The sequence below is a fragment of the Aplysia californica genome, unplaced genomic scaffold (assembly GCF_000002075.1).
Source record: "Aplysia californica isolate F4 #8 unplaced genomic scaffold, AplCal3.0 scaffold00094, whole genome shotgun sequence".
NCBI classification, from domain to species: Eukaryota; Metazoa; Mollusca; class Gastropoda; order Aplysiida; family Aplysiidae; genus Aplysia; species Aplysia californica.
Genome location: NW_004797364.1, coordinates 664,936 through 674,283, shown reverse-complemented (window position 1 = coordinate 674,283; position 9,348 = coordinate 664,936). Strand labels below are relative to the sequence as shown.

The window sequence follows — 9,348 nt, the reverse complement described above, 5'->3', positions numbered from 1 at the left end:
TGTTGGGGTATTTTTGGCTTTTTCTTCCCCTCAGGTTTTTGTTTGCTGTGAGGTTTTTTTTTCTCATAGAAGGGGGGGGGGGGGGGGGAGAATCATTGGAAAAGAAATACATATGAAACTAGCAAATGATGCAAAAGCAAGATTCCACCAAATGCAGAAATTATTTACATCATGGAGTGTTACACTTTCTCCATTTTTCTGTATGGCACTGATGTCTGGACTTCAACATAGAAATGAGAAAACAAAATTTATATCCGCCTATGATATGTGGTGCTAATACAAAAAGGTCAGATGTCAGAAAAAAAAATAAGAAGACAAAAAATGAGATGTGCCAGATTCTCCACACAAGAGAAACCCTGCTAAACAAAATGAAAATGATAAAAATGCAATAGTTTGGTCATATAATACACCACCAAACCATGATGAAGAAAATACTCGAAGGCAAGCTGTGGGGCAAAAAGGAGGAAGTATGACAAAGTGTATAACGGAAGCTAGTGACCGTAAGCACTTAACTTGTGAGTCATTAAACTCCAACCTCTGAGCCAGAAATGACAGCCCCAGGTATCCAGGTATGTACCACGGGAATGTTATCTGGAGGTATCTCACCATTAGCCCTTCTTATTTTACAGATTTTAAAAGACCCTTCACCGGCGTCTGTGGCGTAACAGTTAGGTGTTTCGGCGTGGCACGCGAGAGATTCGAGTTTGATTCCAGAGTACGGACAATAATTTCCATCGAGCACCCGGTATCACGACATTTCTGCTGGTAAGTTGTATCCCTCTCAAAAGATTTATCCTTGAAAACTTAAACTGTATGAAATGGATTTTAAACCTTTTCAATTTCACTCCAATAGCATTTCTACTGATTCGGAACGTTTTCAGAATTCTTTGAAAGGATGTAAGTATTGTTTGTTCGGACTGTAACCTGTCGCGTCAATATGCATAGAATACATGGTAGAAAGAGTGCAACAACGGACCAGTCTGTATAGTTATACATTTAAAGCACATTTATGGTCCTTCAAGATCCTTCAACGTCTGTGTTTTAGCTTCCAAGAATATTCGCCATTGTTCGCAGAAGACGAAATCCAAGTCCCACTTCGAGAATTTTTTTTTTTTTAAATTAATTGAGTATCCCCATCTTTCTGCCAGGATGCTGTGTCCTGTTCAGCCCGGGTTCCCCCTAGCAGTCAGGCTCGAAGCAACCCGCCTCCTAACTTATCTAGTTTTGTAGATGGGGGCGTAAAACGTTTACGATCAATCAGCCTTCAAGATCTGTATCCCAAAGACGATAATATGTTATGGCCCTAATCACATCACCGCCCACCCATTCGCCCGCTCACGGCGCGCACAAACTCACTTTTGTCGGTCTTTCATCCTCGTCGAGGGGGTGGGGAGGGGGGAGAGTCACTGCACACGAAATGCGCGCGCGCGCGCGTGCAGCAACCGAGTGCGGTGGTTTCGGCGCGTCCCAAGCTCGGCGGTGATGTGACGGCAAATAGCTCACGAGGGAGGTATACGGGATCACGCAGGCTACACAAACCGTGTTCACTGTCGGCGTGAAGGCGCGTGTGGGAGGAACAGAGAGTGGGCGGCCTTGGATGGAAGCGACTGGCGTCCGCGATTCCACACAGACGGGAGGTCATTCGGGGTGCTGGGCGACGACACTGACCGTTGCAGGTTTGCTATCTTTTTTGCTGCTTCTCTTTTATAAGTTTTGTTGTTTTGCTCTGCTCAGTTTGAGTAAAAAGACGTATATCAGAGTCTTCGGAAAAAAAAGGAAGAGGAAAAACAAGTAGGACCTACCACTGGTGCCCTCAAACAACACGCGTGCTTTCCCTAAGGCAAGGAGAGAAAAAAAAACTTTTTCAGTTAGTAGGGATATGCGCAACAGTATGTGAAACTTCGATTTTATTGTTGGTTTTTCTTTGACAGTAAAGAAATTGTACAAGAAGCATACGACGCCTATTTTTGAAAAAATAGAAGTGAAAAAAAGGTATCACTGTTTCTGTCATACTAGTTAAGCTTTTCTCTTTCTAAACAAAATAATCTGCTTCATGATGAGGACATACTATTTCTAAACAGAATTGTGTCCTTTGGGTCATAAGATATTTACGAATAAGGAGGGAAAATAGATCTAGTCTCTTTTGGCGGAAGGCTTCAAAAACGTCTTGGAAACCACCATCGCAGAGTTCATCATTATTCACTGGCCATTTCTACTAGATGCTCCAGATTTTTTCAGTGAGTTCTCCTTGTGGAAATGTCATTTTAACCAAAAAAGTTTTAATGATTCTTGTAAAGGGCAAGGAACTTTGGTAGGTTGTTAGTATGTTTAGATGTTCCACGCTCTCCTAGTCACAATTTGGATTCTTTGAGATGTCAGAATCTTCAACTCTACTTGCCAGGGCCAATTCGGGGACGAGGCAGAAAGGGCTAAGATATTGAATAAAATTGACAGACTTTCTTATGTAAGTGGATATACACTGTTAACGCCGATCTATGAACGTCAGAGAGATCCGAACCTTTTTTTTAACGGGTGGTGTTCAAAGTGATCAGTATCTTGACCAAAATTATCTCTCATTTCGGCTTCTTCATGGTGAATCATATGTGTATCGATACAACAATTTTTGGTGAGAAGCTATTGCTATCTACAAGATTAAAAGACGCCCTCTTTCGATGAAAGAGATGGTCGGTACATTAACATCAACTGAAAGTCATTGGCCTACTACCTCGACCGTTGCGTGCGCGAGGGGTTCCAACTGACTGCAGAACGTCGTTTTCTTTTCGACATGGTCAGGCGCTGTCTAGATCTAGATCTAGATCTAGATTCTAATCTAACTCTAAGACCTGTTGACGTTGTTCTCAGTGGCAAGAAAAAGAATTTGACAAAGGAGTCCACGATGGGCATCAAACGAAAGGATCACAGTCGAATTTAGCACCAAGTAAAAGAAGAAAACATTAGGATAGATCTATACGGGCCGCACACTTAAAATAATGCTCAGTATTGCGCGACAATGCTCGAAAGTATCGAACGGAAGTACGACTTGAAATACACAAACCTGGCGGATTTTCTTAATTTACAGACAAATCGGCCTACAAAAGCGATCGGCGAAATAAAGAAATTTAGCTTTTTGCAGCAAAACTGTCTCAAGACTGAAAAAACAAGGGGCTTCATGATCTGGAGAATATTTTAAAGAATCTTTTGGCGAAAACCGCATGTCGATCGATGAAGCCATTAAAAAGCCTTTTGAATAGCAAAATTCGGCCACCACAAATAGATAATAGATGAATGTTGATGCAGGGCGGCATCCATAATTACTAGGATGGATTAGAGTGTAAGGCAAGTAGCCATCTTGTGGTTAAGGTATTAACTTCAGCCATAAAATTAAAACACATAATCAACCAATTGCACGTCTACTTTCAAAACAACCATTGCTGTTTCATGTGACACGTCACTCTTAGTTATATTATGACGTTGCATAGAATTATTTGTACTGAGGAGAAAACAAGATTGAGTTCACAAAAGAAAACACCACTTTCTTCATCTTCATGTGCTGAATTCTTAGCAAATCGCCAAAACTGATTCATGAAAATGTTTAAAATGTTTGAGGAAGAATCTGTTTCTTCATAACTTGTCGTTGGGTAAGAGAATTAAGTGAAAGTAGCGACACTACTTTTGATGACCCACTGTCTGGCTGCCAAAACTTCCTCAGTGAACGACAAAACCTTTGATGCTATTCGGAACTATGTATAAGATCCTCTCGTCTCTCTACAAGAACTTAGTAACCTGTTTGGACTTTTGTTTGGGTCAGTGCGAACTTTTACTGGTGGAGAACACTTTAAGAAAAAAGTGTATGCCTGTTGGATACCCCATTTTCTATGTGAGGAACAAAGAGAGAGAGAGAGAGAGAGAGAGAGAGAGAGAGAGAGAGAGAGAGAGAGATAGAAGGAGAGAGAGGGGAAGAGAGCAAGAGAAAGAGAAAGAGAAAGAGAGAGTGATAGAGAGAGAGAAAGATAGAGAGATTGAGAGGGAGGGGGAGAGGGAGAGAGAGAGAGAGAGAGAGAGACAGAGAGAGACAGAGAGAGACAGAGAGAGAGAGACAGAGAGAGACAGAGAGAGAGACAGAGAGAGACAGAGAGAGAGACAGACAGAGAGAGAGAGAGAGAGAGAGAGAGAGAGAGAGAGAGAGGATGAGATGTGCCACAAAATTGCTCAACATGTTTGAACTCCTTATGGGCCCAGGCGACTTAAATCATCGACATGACAGATGAAACTTGGACTCTTCTTATCAGATCTAGAATTCCACCAAAACAGCTGGATCGCATGTGGATGAACGAGAAAGGAGACGGGCCTATCGTTTAGCTTCCAGGATTTCAAAGCAGAGTGTGGCGTTCATCGTGGCCCCCTTGTAGTTTATATCATGTAAATTAACTCTACTATGACTTCTTCTCCATTCGTGCAAAAGGTACAACCCCAGATGAAAAAGTATTGTTGATAAACTGGTCGGAATCTCTAGCACGATGTTTCTTCTCGACAATACAGTTCTCCACGAAGTAAGTGCCACAGTTATGTGCATACAATAATTGCAAGAGATCCAAGATTAGCCCTCTCTGGCCCACAGCACTGACCTGACATCCCGTGACTTCTAGTTATTTCCTATTCTGACAGATAGGCTTGCTGCACGAAAGTTTGAACGTAAACAGGATCCAGCAAGAGCTGTCAATTTGGAGCCGTGAAGCACTCCAGAAGTGGCTGTGGAGGCTGGAGTCCAACCTATAAAATCTTTTTAAAATATCTCAAGGGACTGGTTCAATGTTTGAGGTCCACAGGACTAAACGTATTCTAAAACATTTTGTTAAAAGATATTCCACAACTTTGATTTCCTTTTGATATACCGATGTATTTTATACCATTATATATCCAATAAATCTGCCAAGCATCACACCACTCTTCTCGTCATCATCATGAGGTACCATACGTTATGGAGCAGACTCTGACGATCGTGATTCTCCTTTCATTTCTTTGCTGAAGATGCCCTAAAAACTTATACCAAGTGTCTAAAAAAAAACCAATCCATTTAAAAAGAGCTAATTTTACCTGTGGACAAATTTCAGCAAAACTTCGAACAAATAAAATGTGAGGCAGCGTGATGGAATCAGGCTCTCGTCAATTTTTGGGCATGTACAGATATCATCTTAAAGTTTATTTACTTGTCTTTATTTGCATGAAAAAAATATCCATTTATCTTGAATACAAGTCGAGATATTTGCAAAAGAAGGAGGTGGGGGTCACCTGTTTTCAGAGGCAAAATTATTTCCTTAGTTTAAGAGTCCGTGGTAACTGAAAATTTACATTTTTTGTGCCTTTAATCAACGCTTTTCAGAAAAATCCACACAGAAATGAGTTCTTTTATGGGCATAAAAGGTGTTGAGCCAAAAAACCAAAAAGTTGATAAAAATTCACAAACCTGCGAAAAAATGCAAGTTTCTTCACTTTGATTATTTTGACGAGAGCCTGATTCCACCACGCTGCCTCACAAATGCACACTTGTCAATATGAAGGAAATGAACTGAAGTGTTCGAATGACATCAAATTTTAAAAATTTCAAGAGAAATTGAGTGAAACGCAAAACTTTGCTACTTCTTTAATGCCAATCATATTATTGTTCTGTTAGACACAATCTGTGTATTGAACAGCACATTCATGCACAGAGAGAGAGAGAGAGAGAGAGAGAGAGAGAGAGAGAGAGAGAGAGAGAGAGAGAGAGAGAGAGAGAGAGAAAGAGAGAGAGAGAGAGAGCGAGCGAGAGAGAGAGAGGGGGGGAAGGGAGGGAGACAGAGTTTATGCCCATGAACACATTATAAATATGGTTACGTATACGAGATTGAACTGTGGTTCGTTGCAAGTATATCATTGAACAGGAATGTACGGAATGCATTTCTTTGTTGATGCCGAATCTTTGTATTCATCGATGCTCTGGTATATCTACCCAAAATTTTCACTCATGTTTCTCTTATCTCATCTTATCTCATCTTATCTTATCTTATCTAATATTATCTTATCTTATCTTATCTTATGGACTCAACCCGCGTATCCAGTACAGTTTTAGTAAATCTCAAGATTTTGGCGATATTCCTGCATAACACAAAGGCAAAGCAAATTCATTTGGGGGGGGGAGCTTAGTTTTGTAACCCTGCTTTGTGGTGGAAATATCTATTCGTAGTGGAATTCGGTTGTTTTTATTTGCCAGGAGCATCACGTCCAGCTGTCAAACTTACAGGTTAATCTATTGGGCAGATTCACAAACAGTTATTATTTTTTGAGTGGGGTTACTTTTTTGGTCCCCTAAGAAGCATTGCTGTGAGGCATGCATTATTTCGTATGCTTAATTGGCTGCTGATACTCTGGCCCCTATCGACACCATTCGGATTATTAAGGAGTCGGGGTGTTTGGATCATGTCTGTGGGTGGTTGTCGGGTGTTCTGATGTGGTTTGTTTTTATCTTCGTATCAAACACTTTTAGTCTTTCTCTCCGCCTTGTTTTCTGTGTGTGTTACTTTCGGGTAAAATCTCTAATCTTCGGCATCTAAATGACCTAGTTGTGTTGCCAATGCCGCAAAACTCGCACTAAAACGACCCTGTCTGTCAGGACCAATCCGAACTAAGCGGCATATAGTATCACTATCAAGGGAAAATACTTCTCAAAGCGGGACCTGAACTCACGCATTTTACCTGCAATAGTGAAAACCCTAAATATTACACAACAGATGCAGGTCTTTAACATAATTCTGCTTTTTCTTGTGTCAGACGATGGCACAAAAGCATTAAATCATTGTCACAAAAGAGAAAATGGGTTTCCCCCGAAGTAGTCAAATTATAAATAAGCCCATGCACCAACGCCTGTGGTGTAATGGTTACACTCTTCGCTTTCCATGCCAAAGACCTGAGTTCAGATAATGAGTAGACAAGTTAATTTCATATTAACTTTCACTATTTAGCCTGTTCTTTTTGTGTTTCTCCTTCCAGATATTTAACAAGCACATTATCGCCAAGACCAGCCTCAACACGGGTGAGAAAGAGAGTGGAACGGAACAGTCGAGACAAAAGTGCAGAGGACATGACCTACTGACACACATATATCACGCATCTTGAACATCTGCAGACACTCAGACACATTTACACAGTCATACCCACATATTATATGCACACATACAAATCTCACTGAAATAAAGTCTGACATTAATAGGAACTTGATGGCTGCGTGGAGACTTTGACCGCCAAGCAAGATCACGTGACGTGTGAAGGCAACCACAAAACATTTCTTGCTTCTATTCAGCAGTTAGCATCAAGTTAGCCTGAAAACAAACAGACAAAAAACAAACAAACTAATAAACAAACAGCAGCAACAACAACAACAATAACAGTAATAATAATAGTAATAATAACAACAACAATAATAATAGTAATAATATTATAATAACAATAATAATAATAATAATAATAATAATAATAATAATAATAATAATAATAATAATAATAATAACAACACTAACCTAGATCCGGTTCCGTGTTTGCCAAATTTGACGTGACGTCATCTATCGAGAAGGATCTTACTCTTCAACATCAGAGAGAGCTCATTGGTCAGCAGCCGAGGAAGACCTGGCACTGTGTAGCAGCAGTACGAACAACAGCAGACTCAGTTGGAGAGGCCGCGGACATTTCAGCGAACAAGTAAGTTACTCTTGATATTATGTTATTTATTGTATTGTTGTATTGTTCCTGCTCTCGTTTGCCTCGGGAAGGCCATCGTCTGTGGCGCACAGTATCTATCCGGAGACGTCTCGGAGACGTCTCAAAATGTTTTGTGCCTCTGGACAAAGTTTTAAAAAATCTGGGGGGTTACTGGGGACATGCTCCCCTGTTTTAACCCATAATTTGATATTTTGCTTTCAGGTTTGAAATTTTCCTGAAATTACTTGATTTGCGACAGTTTTAATGGCTAGCAAAAAATACGCAGTTTGACCCCAAAGCAGTGCATTCTGCGTGCGGGAGTATATGACATTATCCGAATGGTTCCTGGGTGCTCGTCGAAGACGTCTCCGAATATCTTCTGCCTCTGAGGCGTAACAGTTATAAAGTTCTATCTTCTCAGTACCTCGTTGTGAGAAATTTGACGCTTAGAATTTTGAGTTGCACAATATACCAGGCTTTTACGAATGCAGCACTTTGAATGTCTTGATAACGGCTTGGAATATTCTAACGATTTTGATAGGTCAGAATTTGTTTGTTTCTGACACAAAACGCCCAAATATATCAGATAGAACTTTGTAATTCTAAGGAAGCGACGTGTCAGGAAGCTCTTCAAATGTGCCTGGTCCCAACAGCAACATTTGTAAGGGGAGAGGGAAAAAAACCGGTGTCATTCTTTTAACCAATGTAACTATACTTTGTATTTTTTCTTTGCTTTCTTTCCAATATAATTTAGAATTTGAATTTCGACAAAGTACTTCTGCAGCACGTGTAACTGCCACTACAAATTAAGAAACTGTAGTTAAATGAAGAACCAGGATCATATTGATAATAAGGATAATACTCATTAATAATAATAATAATAATACAGACGCGGGATTTCTGAAGTAAAAAAAAAACCGGGAAGCCTCTCAGTCTCTCATTAAATGCTTCCGCTCAAGTTATCCCCTGCAGCAAAAACAAGTTGACATCGAGTGACAACCAATGATTTTCTCATCTATTGGGTCACGACGCGGTGGAATCAGACGCTCGTCAGGTTTTGGGCACATGGAGCCTCTGGTATCATCTGAAAGCTTGTTTATTTGTCTTGTTTTGATTTAAAAATACTCATTTATTTTGAATAGAAGTTGGGATATTTGCGATTGAAGTAGATGGGGATCTCATTGTGTCAAGGGTCAAATTAGCACACAAAAAATGGCTGCCGCAGTTTAGTGGCTTCCAAAGCTTAAGAGGCATTGGAAACTGCAATTTTATATTTTTGTGCCCTTTTCCCAGTAAAATCAACATAGTAGTGATCGTTTAAACGGACATTAAAAAAGTGTTGGTCTTACAAGAAAAAACCCAAAAAACTCCAATATGTTTTTAAATCGATTTATATTGCCGCACGGGAGAAAAATGTCGATTTCTTCGATTATATTATTTTGATGAGCGAATGATTTCACCACGATGGCACACATTTGGGTTTTCTTTCCTCTGTTTTTTCTGTCTGTCGCAACTAACTTTGCTTTTCTCGGGCAAGCTTACACAAACATGATTTGTTTATTTTGTTAGCAGCGATAGATAATTGTATTTCCATGTATCATGTGTGTAGGTATATATATA

At 40.0% G+C, this 9,348-nt stretch overlaps 1 long non-coding RNA gene across 1 annotated transcript in view; it reads left to right on the top strand.

Annotated features, from left to right (window-relative positions):
* The first annotated feature begins 1,485 nt into the window (after positions 1-1,485).
* Positions 1,486-9,348, top strand: part of LOC101861028 — a 54,196-nt gene continuing 46,333 nt past the window's right edge. The window contains exons 1-2 of the long non-coding RNA XR_220296.3: positions 1,486-1,676; positions 7,024-7,728. This is a non-coding gene — a long non-coding RNA (uncharacterized LOC101861028). The remainder of the gene's footprint in view (positions 1,677-7,023; positions 7,729-9,348) is intronic.